The following is a 6,866-nucleotide window of genomic DNA, read 5'->3' as shown; positions in this document are numbered from 1 at the left end:
AATAGAGAGAAATTAAAGCTCTTAAGAATAAAAAAGCCCACCAAGCTAAGTAAAGAATAGAGAATTTGGAAATAAAGACAAAAATACTTTATAACAGGAGATTTTTGGTGAAAAGGGAATGGCATCACTGGAACACAAAAACAAAGGGAACGGGAAACAATTGAATAAAATAGAAAAGGAATACATTTGGAAGAATAAGAGAATTCTCTAAAGCAAGAATGTTGAACTTGAAAAGAGTCAAAGAGGCAGAAAGAAACCACAAGTTTAACTCATTGTGAAACATCATAGTAAAAGTGACATCTTGATATCAAATGCAAATTATTCAGGTCATAAAGGGGAAAAATACTTTACACGCCAGAGAAAATCAACAAGAATAATAGAATTAATCTTTTTTAAAATAAGAAATCAAGGGAAAAAATGATATAGCATATTGGCAAACCATTGCCAATTAATTACTTAGAATTTCATTGCTTAGTCTCCATTTATCTTTATGTATTTTGCTCACTACTATTTTATTATGTTATGGTCTATAAAAGTTAGATTTTTGGCTTTTTAAATTTGTTTATGTTCTAGCACATGTTCAATTTTTGTAAAGGTGCTATGGATGCTGAGAAAATGTTTATCCTTTAATATACCCATTCACAAGTCAGTCCATATATTTTTAACAAGTCAGTTGTAATAATTTTCCTTTTTGTTTTATCATCCTTTTGAATTTATCTAGCTCAGAGAGAATATTAAGATATCTTAATATCATTTCCCTTTTATTGTTTTTTTGTAATATGTCTAACTTTTCTTTCAAGAATTCAGTTTAAACTGTATATATATATATGTATATATATACACACATTATATATACATACACACATATATATATACAATATATATATTATCTATGTCACCTTTAAGCATAATATAGTTTCCTTATTGTCTCTCCTGTCATTATCAATGGCCGCTGCTACTTTATCCGATATGATGATTGCATCTCAGTTATCTGAACCATAATAGATTTTGTTCTACCCACCCATCTTTACTCTTCTTGTGTGTGTATATGTGTGTGCAGACACATGTATGTACATACAGTGCTTCCTTTAAAATGTCTTCTACTCAGTATTTCTATGACATGTCTAATTATAAAAAGGCCTTTCCTGTCCACAACAGTTATGGGCCTATAACTATTTGCAGAAAGCTGCTTGCTACCCCAAACTTGAGTAAGGTGTCCTCTAAGAGCTAGGTCCAACACCTTTGAAAAAAAGAAGTTACTATAAGATTAGATGTGAACTTGCCCTATGATGCCCTAAGCCCATTGTAAACAGGGAAAAATTATAAGAACCAGAATGGCATATGCCATGTGAGATGACAGCTCTGGTTAGTATTAAGAATAATCAAGATTTCACCCTTGAGCTATTGTTTTTTCTATGGACCAGATTTCCAGGTTTTGGCATCTATACTGGCAGAATAAGTCACATACCTACAACCAGCAACCCAGCAGACCTGAAGAACCATATGTATGTATGCATGCGTGTGTATGTATATACTATATAATATACATATACTATATACATGCGTGTGTATGTATATACTATATAATATACATATACTATATACATACGTATATATATACCATGCCAACATGCACATTTACATTTTTCTTACCCCAAAATTTCTTAATTAAGTCACAAAGATGGTAGAGCATACTGTCATATATTCAGTTGTATGACATAGAAGGGCCCATTGGTGCAATACTTAGCACAGAATTCATTTATCTGTTTTAGACTTTTTAGCTAAGAAGATGGGCCTCTAAGCAATTGTAGGCTTGTTCTCTTGCACTTTGGGCTAGACCAAGGCTTCTTAAACTTTTCACTTGCAAACCCTTCAGCACTTCTTAAACTGTGGGTCATGACCCTATATGGTGTTACAACAGAAAAAAATAGAGATATCTTCTTAATAAAAGATAAAGCAAGCACAAGGATTTTATACGCTTTTAGGATCTTTCTTTTGGGGTGGAGGAGACATCTCCAAAGTGGAATAGATGTACTTTTCATTGCCCTAAAGGGATGAAGAGGAAAACAACTTTTGACTGTGACAATATTTGCATACTGAGACAGGCAGCAAAACTATTGGTTTATAGGAAGTTAGAATAAAATGGAGAGGTTGGAGCAACATAGTAGTAACAGAACTGCCTTTAAAGCCAAGAAGACCTGGTTTCAAGTCCTGAATCTACATGTTTTATCCAGAGCTTGTCTTGCATGTACACCATATTTTTGCATGTTTGTCTCCTATTTTAGAATATAAGCTCCTTCCCGGCATGAACTATGTTTTTTGCCTGTCCTTGTATTCTCAGCAGTGTGTAAGGAGCCCTTCACAGAGTAAGTATTTAAGAATGCTTACTGGCTTACTGACTGATTGAGATTTCCAAATAATGCAACCATTCCTATTTATGTTAGGAGGGACTCTATCTAGGCTTTTCTTCTGAGGAATTTTTTCATTAAAAAGTATCTTAGAAAGGGAAAAAATGGCTGACAGCTTAATATATTAGCAAAAACTGATTTGGAATGCCCAAATATTTCAGTAATTAGGAGAAAACATATCATTGGGATAAATATCAATCACAATGTGATATTTTTCACTAGTATTGCTAAGGAAAGTGATAATTATAATTTAAAAGGATTTTTAAAAATCTTTCGTATGGTTTCTTCTGAAATTTCTTTCCAGGGAAAGTGCCTAGCAGTGACCTCCCAGGATCCTTTTCATTTGTACTTTGAGGGTGTCCATTCACTCTTCTGGTCCCTAATAAATTAGGTAATAATAGGCTTAGGATCATGTGAATTTGGAATGCAAAAGAAGTGGGTTAAAGAAAGAGTTATTTGAAAGAAGGTAGGAGGAACTGGAGCTTGCATTCAAAAGAAAACAGCTAGGCAGAAAAGAGCAGAGGGAGGCTTGTTTTATTTTTATAGCATCATTGAATTTGGTTTTATGCAGGAGAATGTATGTTCTTTTTAGGGTTCTACCTTTTCTTCAAGGGTATAGAATAATTTACACAGAACTTATTTAGTACTAAAATTGTGTTCTGATATTGGGGCTTTCATGGTTTATTAGATGGGTCAGTAGGCAAATACATGAAGACTAGAAAAAATTTCCATTGTGGTATCTCAGGATATATATTTTGTTACTTATTCTTTTCTTTGTACTTTGTCTTCTCTAAACTTCTAAAATTTCTAACATTCTTCTTCCTCCTATATGGTAGCTACTTTCTACAGTATCTAGCTTTGTTGATGTAGAAAGTTTTCTCCCTTTTCAGTTTAAAGCCCTTTTGATTTGCAACGTTCCAAGCAAATGCATTCTTTCCATCTCTGGGTTTGGTGCACTGTATCTCTGGCCAGTGGCCTTTCATTCCTCTATTTTAAGCAACAATCCCAAAATCTAAATCCTATTCTCAGAACACAGTCATTTTTTTCAGTGTTCACTTCCTGACGCTGCCTTTTCTACTGAATTGCTTGCCTTTAGCATCACCTGTACCCCTATTGTGTCTTCAGTATCATGCCAGTCAATCTTAAAATACAAAAATGTTAGACCTAGAAGGAACTTTAACAATATGTTATCTACTTTAGCTCCCTCATTTTGCGGAAGAGGAAACTGAGGACTAGACGATTAAAGAACTTTACCCAAAGGCACATAGCTCTACAATGGTGGAGGTGAGTTTGGAAGCCAGGTCTTCTAAGTTCCTGTTCAGTGGGGATTTTTTCTGCTTTATTAGGTACCCCTGCTGTTTCACTCTTCTCAATTTGGCTATGACGAGAAAGAACCTTTTCCCTGTGAGAGAATCTCCAAACTATATCCGAGAAGTCAAAAAGGGCCTCTTTCTTCTTCTTTTGTTCTTACATAGGAAGTCTAAGATATACTTATCTTCATGCATCTTCGGCTTAATATCTCTAATAAACCTTTAAAAAGTTTATTAAGATCAGGGCTGTCAGTGAGAAAGTGAAGAATCTGAAATTCTCTGATGTGCTCACCCTTTATTTCCATTGGTCTTTCTGCTTCCTCTAAACCTCAGAGTTTTGGTTCACATTATTTCACATATCCAGAAACACTCCTTCACCAATTCAGAAGACAACTGAGAGGGATGGGAGCCCTGGTTCTGATAATTCACTCTCAAAGGAGAAGGGGGGAAGGTTCTTTAAATAAGATTGTCATTAGAAAAATAAGATAAAATTGGAGGAATTCACCAATATTTGCTGAATTAGTAGAAATGCTTAAGAAGAATCATATGTAATCTGTGTAATGGCGACTGACACATGCAAAGTACCACTGTTTCAACTCATTACATGGAAGAGGCTGTTAAACCTGCTTGTAGAATGGTGATTGGGAGAGCTAGGTGGTACAGTGGAGAGTGCTCTGGCCTTGGAGTTGGGAGGACCTGAGTTCAAACCTGGCTTCAGACACTTGACACTTACTAGTTGTGTGGCCCTGGGCAAGTCACTTAACCCTGATTGCCTCACAAAAAAAAAAATAGAAGAATGGTGATAATGTATAATGGAAGGGCCTTGAAAAGAACTTGAAGCATGTGTAGAAATTCTGAAATTGATTCTAGTCTGCTCTCCACATGATTGACAGCAGCCTCTCTAATGGGCTATTTTTGCAGAAATGGAAGGCCTTAGCCTCAACATCACCTCTTTGGATGCTCTTTCTTCATATATCTCTGCTCTTAATTTGACTCCTATAGTGATGGCAGCCAGTGAGAGTCATCAATAAAATGGGAGAGACCTTGAGCCTTTTCCTCTCTGAGGTCAAAATGTGATCCAATGAAAATAGACCTCAGTTCTTTACTTTGTTTTTTCATGAAGGAGATTAATATGAAGGTTCTGATTTGGTGTGAGTTTGGAAAGTTTAAAGTAAACCTTCCAGTGCCCAGGAGCCAGTTGAGGCTAAAGATTTGCTTGTCTCCCTAAGCCAATTCAAGTATGTCTTTGACATCATCTGGGACAGAGATTTTCATCTAGCCTCTTGAAATCAATTCCTTGGAAGTGCGTATTCATTTTTAACGCCCCACCAAGCTTAGCGCTTTACAAGGTCCATAGGAGGTTTTCCATAAATACCTGAATGTAATTGCTTCCTTCTTAAAAACATTGTTGTTTTTGAGTCATTTTTCAATTGTGTCTGACTCTTCATGACCCCATTTGGATTTTCTTGGCAAAGGTACTGAAGTGGTTTGCCATTTCCTTCTTCAGTTCATTTTATACAGATGAGGAAAATGGGGTGAACAGGGCTAAGTGACTTGCCCAGCTATGAAGTGTCTGAGGTCCAATTTGAGCTCAGGGCAAGCGCTGCCCTCTTAAAAGGATATTTAACATAAAAAAGTTAAATTCATATATTTATATGTGTATCATATATCGTTATTATGTAATGTATGTATGTTTTATATACATATATATTTATCCATACATATCTGTATATGTGTATATTTGCATATATATGGAGAGAGAGACACACAGAGAGAGAGGGAGAGAGAGAAACACACACACATACACACACACAGACAAAGCTATCTCTTCAGAGTCCTTAAGACCTGGGTCAAGTCCTGCCACTTATTGGCTGTTCAATCCTAGGCAAGTCACTTAACTTCTTAATGACCCAGTTAGCTTTCTAAGACTGCAAGGTAGCTAGGTGGCACAATGGATAGAGTGCTAGGCCTGAGTCAGGAAGACCTGAGTTCACATCCAGCCTTAGACACTTGCTAGCTGGTATGTAGAGCAAGTCAATTAACTTTTGCCTCAGTTTCCTCAGCTGTAAAATATGTTAAAATAGGCATAATAATGGTAATTACCTCCCAGTGTTATTATGAGGTTCAAATGAGATAATAGTAGTGAAGTTCCTAACATATATATATATATGTGCCTGGCACATATATAAATGCTAGCTTTTATCGTCATTTTTATTGTTGTTGTTAATGATTATGTATTTTTGTTAACTGAGCCAGTGTTGATTGGAATTGGTGAGGAAGTTCATAACCCGAAATTCTCTCTGCTAAAGACATAGCAGGTTGAGCCGTGTGTGTGTGTGTGTGTGTGTGTGTGTGTGTGTGTGTGCATACACATATACAAGTGCACATATTACCTTTATCCTACTTCTCTGGTTTTAAAATATATTAGAATACAGTTACTGAAGCTGTGCAAGAGAATGAGAATGCCCTTTCTCCATACTCCTGGGTAGATAGATATCACATTTTTCATTTTCTTTGTAGTTTGAAGTGAGAGTAGAGACATCACAACTGCTTCCATGACTGAGAATGCCCAGTAGAACAAGGAAGGAAATGGCCCTGGAGTGGGTCTATACAGTGGTTCTTACTGGTGAGCAAATAGAACATGACATGATACTGGTGGACAAGGGTATTCAGTTGACTTTACCTCCTAAGGACAACCTTCTGTGAATTTATGGACATAAACTATTTAAACCACATAACTTGGATAATTAGGTTCAATGTTTCTGAGCCCAATTAAATTGATTAAAACTGAGAGAGGCAATGTGGCATGGTAGAGAGAGCATACAGTCAGTGAAATCTGGATTCAAATCCTAACTCAGACACTTAATAACTATGTGGCTGTGGGCAAGTCACTTAACCTCTGTTTCTCAATTTATTCCTCTGTAAAGTGAGAGGGTTTAAAGATGGCCTTTAAAGACCCTTTCTGTTTAAATTGTATGAAAACACAGGCTTTCCAAATAGTAAGAATTGTGGGACTAATGAAAAACTAATGTGATAGGAAAAAAAAGGCAAGATTCTCCAGTGGACTATATAATGTTCCATATAATGGAGAAGGCATTTGCAATTTTCACTAGGAATAAAAAAAAGTTAGGGTTCGAATAATCGGTCG

Source organism: Phascolarctos cinereus, unplaced genomic scaffold (assembly GCF_003287225.1).
Source record: "Phascolarctos cinereus isolate Bilbo 61053 unplaced genomic scaffold, phaCin_HiC Scaffold_7;HRSCAF=346, whole genome shotgun sequence".
NCBI lineage: Eukaryota > Metazoa > Chordata > Mammalia > Diprotodontia > Phascolarctidae > Phascolarctos > Phascolarctos cinereus.
This window is presented reverse-complemented; position numbering follows the sequence as displayed.